We start from the raw sequence: 14,081 nt of genomic DNA, 5'->3' as shown, positions 1-14,081 counted from the left end.
TTTAGCAAAGATTTATTAATTTGTCTGTGAGACTGAAGTTCGGTCGTCAAAACCACCACAGCCAAGGGTTAGCGTCGAGCCCGGGTTCAGTGCTGGGTGAACACGGATCTGAGCTCCGAATGTCAGAGTCTCCCCCTGTTCACAAATGCTGCCTGACGCAGCGAGTTCTTTTACAGTTTATTCTGCTCAAGGCAGAGATGACCGAATGTTCTTTGTGTCTCTTCCCATCCATAACCGTGTCTTTACCTGTACAGAGGTGGACAAAGACTCAGTCCAGGTGTCTGATGTTGTCAGTAGACTCTGGGGAAGTCAGCATTCACATGCATCAGGGTGGGGCTGTGGCTCATTGTGGTAGATGTAATCATGGAGGCAATAATCACTCTTGGCTGGACCTGGTGACCCTGGGAAGCCAGCGATTATTGCCCTGGAAGCTTCTATGCTTTCATTAAAAACCCCGATGTTTATCTCAACCAAGTCCAGGAACTAGATGTATATGAGTAAGACACTGCTCTTGTGTTCAAAAGACATATTGTGGATTTTACAATATTTTATACATTATTAGCATGAATTATCTCCACCATATACTACACTTTAAAATCACCTATTACGAATTTAGGTGTTTCTGGCCAGTCCTGGTGCTCTTGGATATCTCTCAACCCAGATGTGTTGTGCAACCCCAGATGCTCTTGAGCATATCCTCAATCCGGCAGAACTTTCCTCAACCGTGGATGCTCTTGGAATGTTAATTCCTCAACCCAGCAGGTTTTAATTCTGGATGCTCTTGGGCTCTCTTATCCCTCAAACCAACAGAATTTTTAGGGTTCCCTTTTCTCCCATTTCCTAGTGGATTGGGCTCGGAAACTCCTCTGCTCCCTTCCTCCGAGGGGTCCAGTTACCCCTGGGGATTCTCTCACTCCTCTTATCACTCGCTGTATCTCTTTACTGGCTGCTTCCCTCGAGGAAAGTTGGAAACACAGCGTGGGACACTCCAGCACTCACTTGGCAGGTCTGGGACAACCAGCCCTTGTCTCATTCACAGCCCAGAGCAGAGAATGAGGGGAGAAGGGAGCCCGGGAGCCCAAACAGCCCCGGCATCCCGAAATGGGGAGAGCGAAGCGGGGGGAGCTTTTGGCATTGCTGGGACTGCCAGCAGCCTGGGCAGGGCGGGCACCTAGGAGAATGGGGACCCCCAATCCAAGCGTGACCCCAAGCAGCTGGGACAGGAGGGAACCCCCGAACACCAGCGGGGAGGGACCAGGGATGGGGAACTCCTGGGAGGCTTTTTCAGGGCTGAATCTTTGTGTTTGGGAGGTTTTTCTGGAGCCCAGATGGCCAGTGACTTGTAGAGATGGACTCGGGCAGAGGGACCTTCAAACTCGATGTGTTTTAGGGAAGATGAAACAGGAAACCCTTATAAATACGATTGTCTGGCAAAAGATTTTGTGAACATAAAAAGTGTAAGGAAGATTGAAATGAAAGCAAGTTCTGAGATACTTCATTTAGTGAACAACTGGAAAACAATGGTGTGGCCAAACTGAAGGTAATTCCCCTTTTGATGAAACAATTCCCTCTGTTTGCAGACAGGTGCAAGGGTCAGTGCAGACCCCACTAGCTCAATAGAAAGGGTCCAAAGAGGAGTTTTTAGTGTCTAAAATGTAACAGAGTTCGGTGATGTAATGATTTTTATAGGCTGTTTGTAAAGGCAATAGGATTTGTATCTTGTACTTGATTGGCTAGTGAGAAATAGAATATTCAACACAGAAGAAGATTTATTGTATTGTAACGTGACCCTTACTCTCATATGCTCTTCTCCTCTTACTCTCTTACCCTCTCATCCTCTCTACCCCTCTCTTCTCTCAGGCCTGCTCCGAGCTGTGCCGGGCAGCTCCAAGCAGGGCCCTGCACCCAGGCCCTTTGCAATAAACTGCAAGTTCCACGTCCTGGCTGCAGAGATCTCTCGTCTCCGTCTGTCCCGACCGTCCTACCCCCCAATGCTCCTACAAGCGTGCTCATCCCTTGTTTTCCCCAAAACAGGATTTCTCATTGCCAACCCCAGGGAGGCTGTGAGGAAGAGGAAGATGCCCCGGGACACTGAGGCAGGTGAGGAGGAAGTCAGTGCCCCTTTCCCCTCTGTGCTGCTCCATCTCCCAGCCCAGCACGGCCCCGGCTGCAGCTCAGCCCTGGGGGGATCTCCTTGCCCTTGCCTGTGGCACGGAGGCAAATCCCATCCTGTCCTTGTCCTTCCTCCCCCAGAGCAGGAGCTGAGCATGGAGAGCAGGGAGGACAAATGCCCGCGGCAGAACCTGGTGGAAGAGGCCGTTTTGAGCGGCTCCACGGCGCAGGAAGCCAACGGGGAGGAAAAGCCCCGGAGATGCTGCACGAGGAGGGGCTGCAAACGCAGCCGGCGGGGATCTGAGGGGGAAAGAGCCAGCCTGGGCCGGGAAGGCGGCCGGAGACGGAGCCAGAGCTGGGAGCTGGTGCTCCATGAGCAGCTCCATGATGGGGAGAAGTCCCACACGTGCGTGGAGTGTGGGAAGAGCTTCAGGTGGAACTGCGACCTGATCAGGCACCAGAGGATCCACACTGGGGAGAGGCCCTATGAGTGTGGGGAGTGTGGGAAGAGCTTCAGCCAGAGCTCCGACCTGATTGTGCACCAGAGGATCCACACGGGGGAGAGGCCGTACAAGTGTTTCAAGTGTGGGATGTGCTTCAGCCGGAGCTCCAGCCTGGTCCGGCACCAGAGGACCCACACTGGGGAGAGGCCCTACGAGTGTTCCAAGTGTGGGAAGGGGTTTCAGAACAGCTCTGATCTCCTCCGGCACTATCTGAGTCACAGGGAGGAAAGGCCTTTCCAATGCCCCGACTGTGGAAAAGGATTCAAGCAGAATTCCACCCTCATCACCCACCGGCGCATCCACACTGGGGAGAGGCCCTACGAGTGTGATAAATGCAGGAAGAGGTTTCAGAACAGCTCCCATTTCCTCCAGCACTATTGGATTCACACACAGGAGAGGCCCTTCCGCTGCCGCGACTGCGGGAAGGGATTCAAGCGCAACTCCACCCTCGTCACCCACCGGCGCACCCACACTGGGGAGAGGCCCTATGAGTGTGATAAATGCAGGAAGAGGTTTCAGAAGAGCTCCAATCTCCTCCAGCACTATTGGATTCACACAGCGGAGAGGCCCTTCCAATGCCCCGACTGCGGGAAGGGATTCAAGCGCAACTCCACCCTCGTCACCCACCGGCGCATCCACACTGGGGAGAGGCCCTTCGAGTGTTCCCAGTGTGGGAAGAGCTTCTCCAGCAGCTCTAACTTGACCCGACACCAATGGAGGCACCGGTAAGGGAAGCCTTGCGAGTGCCCCAAGTGCGGGCAGAGCTTCGTGCGCTGCTCCAGCTCCATCCCCCACTGGAGGAGGCACTTTGGGCACAGCCCTGGTCACTCACATTCCCTGTGATCCATGTTGAGGACACACCTGGCTGCTTCTCCTTTTGGTTTGGCCTTAATTTTCCTCTGCTTCACCTTCATCCTTTAAAAACACCTAAAACTGGGTAAATGAAGGAGATTGTTCGAATATATCTAAAGTTCCATAATTTCTCAGTTGTTTTAGAGCGAATTTAGGATTTGATGTTGCGTTCTGTGTGGAGTGCTGCTGTTGCTAAGAGGAAGGAATTTGATCTCACCCTTCTTGTGTTGCTAAGAACTGCTCCCCTGACCCAAACCCCAACTCCACCCTTGGTATACCCTGTAAAAATTCCACGGCCCTGCCTTTGGGGGTTAAGAAATGGATTCCCAAAGGATCAGGCCTATTCCCACTCTATTCCAAGAGGATGAACCTGTTTTACCGGATTCCCAGAGGATTCTTACTCTATTGCTTGTTTTTTTTTTGTTTGTACTACTGCATGTGTGTTTTCAATTCTTCCTAATAAATAACTGTTATTTCTACTCCCATATCTTTGCCTGCGAGCTCCTTAATTTCAAAAGTATTTAATGTTTTTATAGTACAACAATAACAATAACAATATCAATAACAATAACAATAGGGAGGGAGGGAGTTTACATTTTCTATTTCAGTGGAGGCTCCTGAAATGGGGAGACACCCCCAAGGATGGGCCATGTAAAATAGTTTCTGAAATATGTAAATTAGCTTATGGATATGCATGAGGGTCTATGGATATGCAACAGGCTGTTGTAATTAAAACCAGAATAATTAGGGTTGTCCTCGAAAATAGCTAGGGGGATCTTGGTGGCCATAACAACTTTTGCTCAGTTGTCCTTGTCTCCCATTACATCAGCCTGTTGCATATTCATCGACATTTTGCATATCCATTAAGTACTTTACATATTCCAGGAACAAAATTGGCTTCATCCTTTTTGGGGGTCCCACCTCCCTCCCAGCTCAATTTGGGGGTCCCATCACCCTCCCAGCTCATTTTTGGGGTCTCACCCCCCTCTTTTCCCCGCTTTCGCTCCCCTTTCTGATCGTTCCCCCAATCCCCTCCCCCGTGTTTGGTTTTAGGGACTCCAGGCCCCTCCTGCTCCGTTTTGGGGTCCCAACCCTGTTTTGCATTAATATGGGGTCTCCAATCCATCCCCAGGGTCACCTGCCCCCCCCCCCCCCCCCAAATTCTGCTCCTGGCAACTGAAGAGTCATCAGCGCGACACGCTCTGATTGGCTGGAAATTACCCCGCTCGGTCTCTGCGTATTTACCGCAATGAGAGGCCTTGGTCTGTGGCTGACAAGTGATGAGTAAGAGTCGGGCCGGGCGCTGATTGGCTGAAAATCCCTGAGTGGGGCCACTGCTCTGAGTTTGAGCCCAGCAAGTGGATCATCATCAGTGCCACGCGTTGTGATCGGTAGGGATCTGTTTTGGGGTGGAGATGGGAGGAACTGGGGTTACTTGGGTTTTCTTTGGGTTTAATTAGGGTTTGTTTGGGGTTTATTTGCGGCTATTTATGGACTATTTGTGGTTTATCTTGGGTTTTACTTGGTTTATTTGAAATTTTTTGGGTTTATTTGGAAGTATTTGGGTTTGTTTGGAAGTATTGGGGTTTATTTGGGCTTATTTGGAATTATTTGAGGTTCTTGTTGTTTATGTTGTTTTATATGGGTTTTTTTTTAGGTGTACTTGAAATCATTTGGGGGTTTTTTGACTTAATTTGGATTTTCTTTTGGGTTTTTTGGGGTTATTTGGGTTTGTTTGGGGTAATTTGGGGGACTTCTAGGTATTGTTTGGAGTTATTTGGGGGTTATTTTGAGTATTTTGGGGTTAGTTGGGTTATTTGGGTCATGTGGGTTCAAAAAACGAGGAATGTTTCTCCTGCAAAAAATGTGAATTTTTCCTTAAAAATCCGAGAATTTTTCCCCAAAACACTAGGAATGTTCCCTTAAAAATCCCCGGCTTTTCCCAGCCAATAGCGTCCTGCCCCAAACCATCCAAGCACTGCACTTCATCTCCCAAATTAACGAATCAGAGCGCACCCCGCCCCAAACCAACAAATCACCGCATGTCTAACCTCAGGAACACCGGTCTCCCAATGCGCCCGATCCAACCAATCACTGCATGCCTCCCCTCAGACACGCCTGCTTCTCTTATCTCAATCTAACCAATCACTGGGCGTCTCTACTCGGCAAAGCCCACCCTCCCTGCGCCGCTCCAGCTAATCAGAGCCGAGCCCGAAGCAGCGGTCCCTGACCCCGGGGCCCGGCATGGAGCAGGCGCCCCCCGGGACCCCCTCAGGGACCCCCGGGAGCCGCCCCAGTCTCGGGCGGGTCCTGCGGGAGGCGCTGGAGAGAGCGGGGGAGGCGCTGGGAGAGGACGGGGGGCTCCGGGAGCTGCTGAGGAGGTGCAGGGACAGGTGAGGGGTCCTGGACGGGTCGTGAGGGGAATTTGGGGAGGGGTCTTGAGGATGTTTAGGGGGGATTTGGGGAGGGTCTGGGGGGAACTTGAGGGGGTTTTAGCAGGGTCTGGGGGTGCTGGGGGGCTTTGGAGGGGAATTTGGGGAGGGGTCCTCGGGGGGTGTCACGATCCGTCCTCACGGACGGGTTTCGTGATGGTTTGTGGATTTGATCTAAGGGTGCAAAAAGAACCGACATGGTACAAGGGGGTTTGCAATGATAATCGAAACAAATGCACCTTTATTGAATGAGCACAGCAAAATGCGATAGAGGGATTAAGGGAGAGAAAAAGAGAGAGGAAGAGAGACAAACGAGAGAGAGAGAGAGAGAGGGGATAGAGCTACCAAATGTAGAGACAAAGTCCTTTGGTCCAGTCCAATCAAGGATTCGCCTGTTCTGTCGGGGAGATCTCGAAGTCTCTCGCTAACTCAGAGGTTTTTATTATGATAACTCTTTTGGAAATTGCAAGGGAGGGGAAACAGATATAATAAGGAATAGATGTAACAGATAGTCCATGCTCTTGGCAGTAAGCGAGAGCCATTGTCTTCTTGGTCCAGCGGTCACAACCTGCAGGCAAACATCTCGCTTTGGTCAGCTTGCCTCCCCCACACACCTGCCCCGGGCTGGGGGTTTCAGTCCCAGTCCTTGGAAGGAGCAGAGTCGCCTTTTCACATGGGGGTTCCATGTCTTAGTCCTTGATGGAGAGGCTCCCTACATCTCAGTCTGTCTGTCACGGTGGTTATAAAACAGGTGAGGGTCTTCTGTGGGGGGACCACCTGAAACTCAGGAGAAGTCCAGCCAGGCTGAGAGGTGGGACAGCTCCCAAGTCTGTTGTTGCAAAAAGGGCACAGTGCCCCCTTCTTCTTCTCATTGGTCAGTGTAGCACACAGCAAACAACACCTATGAAAACAATGGCTTAGCAACGCTCTCAGGTCTCAGGCACATGACTTTCTCCTTTGGAGACAGATTTCAGACAGGGGGGGTCTTCTCTTCAGTGGTCCCCCAATGACAATCATGAGGCAGATGAGGGAAAATTCGGACAGACTCTCACACGACGCCATGACTCACGATTGTCTTGAGGGATCTTCATCAGCAGAACTCTGGAGCATCGTTGATGAGTCTGCAGAACTTGCCGTACGTTGGTAGTATAACCCGGAAAAATAGGGACAATAGAAAGAGAGGAAAAAGAGAGTGAGAGAAGGAAAACAAAGGATAGGAGAAGGAGGGGGAAAGGGAAACAATAAACAAACATAATTAATATTGATTATCATAACAATTTAAACAAATGGTTGATTAATTAAAACAATATTACTTTTAAAACAATATTTAAAGGGTTAAAACCAGTCACAAATAATCAAAAGCAAAAGCAATCAACACATATTAATACAAGCATTAACTTTAAAAAATTATTTTCTAAAACAATTCACTAAAAATCGAACGTAATTTCCACAAAATCATAAATGGAAATTAGGGATTATTCCATAACACATATGCTTCATTCATAATTGCCTTTTGTGAAAGTTTTGGGGATGTCCACAGTGTAGAGGACATCAGCCAAGTGGTGTGCGTGAACTATAGACATCAATCTTGTCAGCTGTTTCATGCTCCAATGCATAATGAATAGGACTGCTGATAAAATAAAACCAAACAGAATTAGAATCAAAAGGATAACAATGGCATGGCACACACTGTTCAGGACACCCGTGGCAGTAGGAAACCTCCTAAAAGAGTATCCCACCACCTGTGCTCGGCATCTTCCTCCACTCTTTCCATGACACAATGTTTCCGTCTCACATTGTGATGAACAGTCACCAGGGCTTTCTGTCCGTTTTTCTGAGTCTTCTCAAGGATTTCAACCAAGTCTCGATGGAGCAGCACTTGTCTTACCAAAGTGAGATTCATCCCAATAGGAGTAGGCATCAGTTTGTGAATCAGTGTGTAGTTAGATTGCAACAGGTAGTGAGAGGTAACTGGAGCTTCATAAGAGAAATCACATCCTGTAATCTTGGTAAAGTTACAAGCACAGAAATTTGAAAGATTTTTAGTATCTACTACAACATTCTCTACGAATACAAAATCACAAATGGTTCTAAAGCATGCACATCTATTGCCTATGTATATAAGGACTGTTTCAGAAATCTCATTAGGACAAATTTCAAAATGACAGATATTTTGCTCTATATCTAAACAAATGTCTTGAGCTATGATTGCATTGATTTCACAGATGAGCCCTTGTTGTTCTCAGACAATACAAGATTCTAAATTAAGAGTTTGCCATTTCTCACCAATTTGACGGTCCCATTCTCTATGGGATAGAGAATAGCTCCTTCGTAATTCAGTTCTAATGTTATAACAGGGAAGTCAAATGCTCTGAGGCACTGTGTATGGTTAACACAAAAACTGCGGCTGTATTGGAAATGGGGTCATAGCTAAAATTCACCAGGTTCCACCAGGATTGGAATTCTCTTTCATAGTCAGTGGCACTGTCCCAAATTATTTTCTGAATTTCAGTGGGAAAAGTGCCTTCTTCACCTGCTCTTATAATTGAGGCAGCAACTGACTGCATCCACAGTTGTACCTGGATACAGCTGAGAGCCAAAGAAATATTGTTTTGTGTAGAACCGAGTGCATCAACAACCAATTTGTGATCATTTACATTTACTTTCTCCCAATTTGGTAAAATGTTTGATAGCAACCACTGGTTCTCAATGCCAATAAGGATGACTGCAATGGTTGTTGTAATTTGGTCAAATCTCTGGATGTGGCAGCCAATTTATTCAAGTTCAATTAATTTACATGTTATGTGTAATATTCTCACCTGGTGTTACCATAAAGGTGTTAGCGTTCAAAAACACATAATCACGGGGGATTATATGCGGTGCTTTTTATTAAAGAGCTCTGGGAATCGGGGTATTACCCAAATCTGATTCTGACCATACATCCAAAATGATCATGTTTTTATACTCTAGCGTTATATAACTTTCATGTTAATTATTAAACTTATATTGTTCTATTGTATACATAAATTTAGCCCCTCTCTGAATTTCCTACATAGTTTCTCATTATTCTTCTTATGGTTATATAATAATTATATTTAATTACTAAACAATCATCACATCTAACAATTATATAATTCACCATAGTGCTTACGCAGGTGCAGTTGATCTGGGAAAGCACAAAGCCTAACATTTTAGATTCTATCTTTAACTTTTCCCAGGGTTCCACTATCATTCTCCCCCCTTTGAAAGCATTTTCACTTCACTATAGGTGTAAATGTTTTCACTTGATTCCTTTATTCCTCAGTTCGTACTTGGTTCTTCAAATCCAGGGTTGATGTAAATGTTGTTGTGGATGCTGTTACGAACTGGAGAACCAGAAGATGGTGAGCATGGATTTCATGTTAGTGCCTGTATTATCCTCTGGTTCCAGGATGTTTTCTTCTGTATCTCTCCCTTTAAGATGCTGTAAACTAACCAAATTGCTAAGAATACAATTAGTAAGGTTATCACACTCTCAATGATAGATTTAATCCATGAACTCACATTCCACCCTAATCCTTTAAAGATTTTTCCTAACCAGCTTGTAGCCAAATCCTTTTGCTCTTCTTGTGCTTCATGATCTATTTGTTTCAACTGATTGATGTCATATTCTACATCTGCAGTTACATTTGGGATATGAACGCAGCAATTATCAATTTGTCCCTTTAAAAATCCATATACTCCATGCTCTTTCAGGCGTAACAAATCTAGGGCTAATCGATTTTGTAAAGTCATTTTTGTGGTAGCTTGTAATTGTATATTTAATTCTTTAAATCCTTCCCAGGTGACTCTTGCCAGTCTACCTACCTGACCTGTAAGTTTGTACAGCATCTCTCTGCTATAGTAGTTTGCTATAGGATCAAGCAATGACTCTAGGGCCCATCCAAATTTCACTCCACTAGAGGGTTCTTGCCAAGTGTCATCTGGATTTTCATTGTCTAGAACTTCTCGTCTTGCTCTTATCTGCAGAAGTTCATGTTTTCCATTAAATGGGGACTTTTTCCAAATTGGACATAAGGTTGGGAGGCCTAGAGTAATCTCCTTTACTTTCCCGTCTACAGGCAGATGTGTTGTCCAGGTACCATCACTTGCTGCCCATACAAATTGTCCTGGACCTCGGATTGTAATCCTGGTACACCCTATAATTACTTTATAACACTGAAGAAGTCCAGGCTTGTTAGGAACTCCGTTTACCTCAGGAGAAAGGCTTCAGGCGATGGTGAAGAGGAAAAGGAGATGGATTCTGCTGGAGGGTTTATATCCAGAGGTTTATTCCATGGTTACAGAGGTCTGAATGGTAGTAACAGCTCCAACAGAATACCTGCCGCATGGCTTGATTCACCTTTTAAGCTCCCCGGGCAGGGGGAGGGGAGGGGACAGGTGAACCACCAACCGGGTGGGAGGGGCAGGGTCTCAGGGGAGGATGACATCTAGACAGGCCAATGACCTCTGGGCATAGGGGCATCTTTTGAACTTGACCAACCACACGACGACATTCCTGGAATGTTAAGCCTGATTGACAGGACTCACTCAGCAAGGGGCGAGAGGGAAGGGAGAGAGGTATAGGCACACCTGGGAAGGGACCCGGAAGTTTAAAACACGCCGCAACATCTCCCCCTAGTTTTGTTTAAAAAGAAGAGGACTGTGTGGTGCAGAATGATTGCCAAACCATGGTTGGTAAATCGGTTTTCTTCTACAGGAGGGTCAGTGTTTTCCACTGAGGCTTCCAGGTCACCCATTGTAGCACCAAGGGCTTCCAAATGGTAGACCTCAGGAGGGGGAAATGAGCTTGAAATTAACTTGAGAACCATGCATTTGATTAGCCCAAAAACAATGCTAAAAACTTCAATAACTATAACTAAAATAAACAGCACTAAAACCACAGTTTTCAGAATAGATCCCAACCAGCCCGAGAGTCCCCAGCCTTTGAACAGTCCATTCAGCCCGTTGTCAGTTTCTCTGTTGATGTCCGAGAGCCTTTGTCAAGGTAGTCCATATGTGGTTTGGGCTGTGGCACTATGCAGGAGATCGCAGGTGGGATGATCACAAGTAGGACGAGAAGCAGGCTCGGTTTCATGGCGTCTCGAGGCTACACATGAACAGTGGGATCTAAACTGGTACAAGGAACTTGAGACAAACATATATTACAAACTGTTCCAGAGAGGAGGCTTAAATGGAATTTCCTCCAGAGAATGCATGCGACATTTTCTTCTCCAGGCAGCATGAGCAACCTGGGGCACTTCTGTAGATTTCTCTGAGACTTTGGGAACATAGGGTTTCACCCATTTGGAAGGAAACCACCTTAAACCAGAGGGGGTGGACACACAGGCGTATCCAGATCCACAAGTAACCAATTTGTAAGGTCCCACCATTTTCCAAGTCTCAGGGTCCTTTACTAAAACTGGAGGTTTTTCTTTCATCAACCTATGACTGCTCCCACCAAAGTGGCGTAGGATGGGTGGGTTCAGGCTGTCAAAAGAACAATTCAGAAAATTGATTGTGAATAGCACCCTGGATAACCATATGTGGGGAGGTTCTACCTTCAGAACCTGTTGTTGCTGGTCCAGGACCTTTTGAATATCACGGTGAGTTCTTTCTACAATGGCTTGACCTGTAGGGGAGTAGGGGATGCCAGTTTTGTGCTGTACTCCCCATTGCTGCAGGAAGCTCTCGAATTCCTTGGATCTATAAGCAGGCCCATTATCAGTTTTCAGCTCCTTGGGGATGCCCATGAAAGAAAAAGCCTGCAAGAGGTGCTTAGTAGCATCAATAGATGATTCTCCTGTGTGGGCAGAAGCAGAGACCGCTCCAGAAAAGGTATCTACACTAACGTGAACATATTTCTGCCGTCCAAAAGACTGTATGTGTGTTATATCTGTTTGCCACAGTTCACAACTGTTCAGTCCCCTTGGGTTTGCTCCCGTACTCACTGTAGGGAGTGCATGTTGTTGGCAATTTGGGCATGTGGCCACAATCGCTTTGGCCTGTTCTCGAGTGATGTTAAACTGACGAACCAGGCCAGGTGCATTTTGGTGGAAAAGCTGGTGGCTGATTTTTGCCTGTTCAAAAACATTTGGGAGAGTGGCCATCACTGCAGGTGCAGCAAGAGCATCTGCCCTTCTGTTGCCTTCAGCGATAAACCCTGGCAAGTCAATGTGTGACCTGACATGCATCACATAAAATGGCTGCTCTTGGTGAGTGACTAACTTTACCAGTTTTGAGAGCAATTCGAAAAGTGCGATGTTAGACACTTCTTGCAGTATTGCTTGATCTGCCCTGGATACTACTCCTGCCACGTATGCAGAGTCTGTAATCAGATTAAATGGTTCTGAGAACCTTTCAAAAGCCCTAACAACCGCAGCCAATTCAGCAACCTGAGGTGAACCTTCCACCTCAGCAACGTCCGTCTCCCACTGCTGGGTTTGAGGATCCTTCCAAGTCATAATGGACTTGTGGGACCTCCCAGACACATCTGTAAAGACAGTCAGAGCCTTTTTTAAAGGTCTCCTACTTAGAGCACTTCTCAATTTTAAGGTAAATTGAACATCTTGTTCGAACAATTTGTGAGCAGGCCGCGCTACCGAAAGTTGTCCTGAGTAGGAATCCAGAGCAAACTGCAACACTTCATTTTCTTGAAACAATTGTTCCAGTATTTTCATAGTATTTTGACCTGATTTTAACTCAACTGGAATGTGAATGCACTTAAAATCACAACCTGCTAACTCCCTGATCCGGGTCCTTGCTTTCCGGATCAGGTCTGCTACCATCTCCTGAGGCTTTGTCAGTCTCTTGGATCTTTTGTGACTGAGGAAAACCCATTCTATGATCAAGAGAGAGTCCCTCTGGTCCTGGTCCTTTTTTGGTATGTCCTTTGCCTTAGGTGTTTGTTTTTCCTCCCACTGGAAAATAATTCCATGGAGGTGTGGCAACTTACCTAGAATGATAAATTTGAATGGCAGGTCAGGCCGGCATTGGTTGGCCTGTCTTGTGGACATTGCAATCTGAACCCTTTCAAGAGCTTTCTGTGCCTCTGGGGTAATAGACCGAGGAGCACCTGGGTCCTCTCCCCCTTTCAATAAATTGAAAAGAGGGGCAAGGTCTTCATTAGTCAGACCGAGCCATGGTCTTACCCAATTCAAGGACCCACACAACTTGTGGACATCCGCAAGGGTCTTGATCCTTGGATTGATTTCTAGTTTTTGAGGAACAATGGTCCTATTTCCAATTTCTAAGCCCAAATACTTCCAAGGTGGCATCTTTTGAATTTTCTTTTCCTGGAGCTCGAACCCTGCAACAATCAATGCATCGATCGTTAGGTCAAGCGCATGTGTGAGTAAATCATCATTGGGGGCACACACAAGGATATCATCCATGTAATGATAGATGATGGCCTTCTCTGCGGCTGCACGTACTGGGGAAAGCAGGGAAGAGACATACCACTGGCAGATAGCTGGCGAGACCTTGAGTCCCTGAGGAAGAACGGTCCAATGGTACCTTTTCATAGGGGATTCCATATTAATGGAAGGGACGGAGAATGCAAAATGCGGTGAATTGTCAGGGTGCAAGGGATTTGGAAAAAACAATCTTTAATATCAATAACAGCTAATTTCCAATCTTGGGGAAGCATTGTTGGGGATGGCATACCAGGTTGGGGAGAGCCCATATCTTCAATTACATTATTAATTTGTCAGTGCTCGTGGAGGAGTCGCCATCTCTTTTTGTCAGCTTTTTGGATGACAAACACTGGAGAGTTCCATGGGGACATGGTCTCCACAATGTGGCCCTTTTTTAGTTGCTCTTCCACTAGTTCTTCTAGCACCTTTATTTTTTGTTTACTGAGCGGCCACTGTTTCACATCAACTGGTTTGTCTGTTATCCACTTCAGTTTTTGGGTGGGGCGCTGTTGTTCAATGACTGCTGTACAAATATGCTGCGGAGAGTCTGGAATATCAATTGTTACACCCCACTGGGCCATTAAATCTCTCCCTAACAAAGGTTCCGAATAATCTAACACAAATGGACGGATATTAGCCAATTGTCCATTTGGTCCCTCGATTTGAGTAATGCTTTTGGATTGTCTTGCCAATTGCAGACCTCCCACACCTCGAAGGTGACCAGCAACATTTTGCAAAGGCCAATGTGC

At 46.7% G+C, this 14,081-nt stretch overlaps 1 pseudogene; it reads left to right on the top strand.

Moving 5' to 3' along the window:
* Positions 1-2,453: 2,453 nt before the first annotated feature.
* Positions 2,454-14,081, top strand: part of LOC134432680 (zinc finger protein 850-like) — a 589,027-nt pseudogene continuing 577,399 nt past the window's right edge.

The sequence above is a fragment of the Melospiza melodia genome, assembly GCF_035770615.1.
Source record: "Melospiza melodia melodia isolate bMelMel2 chromosome 7 unlocalized genomic scaffold, bMelMel2.pri SUPER_7_unloc_1, whole genome shotgun sequence".
In the NCBI taxonomy this organism is placed as follows: domain Eukaryota; kingdom Metazoa; phylum Chordata; class Aves; order Passeriformes; family Passerellidae; genus Melospiza; species Melospiza melodia.
The sequence above is the reverse complement of the archived record's forward strand: the minus strand, read 5'-3'. Positions and strand labels throughout refer to the sequence as shown.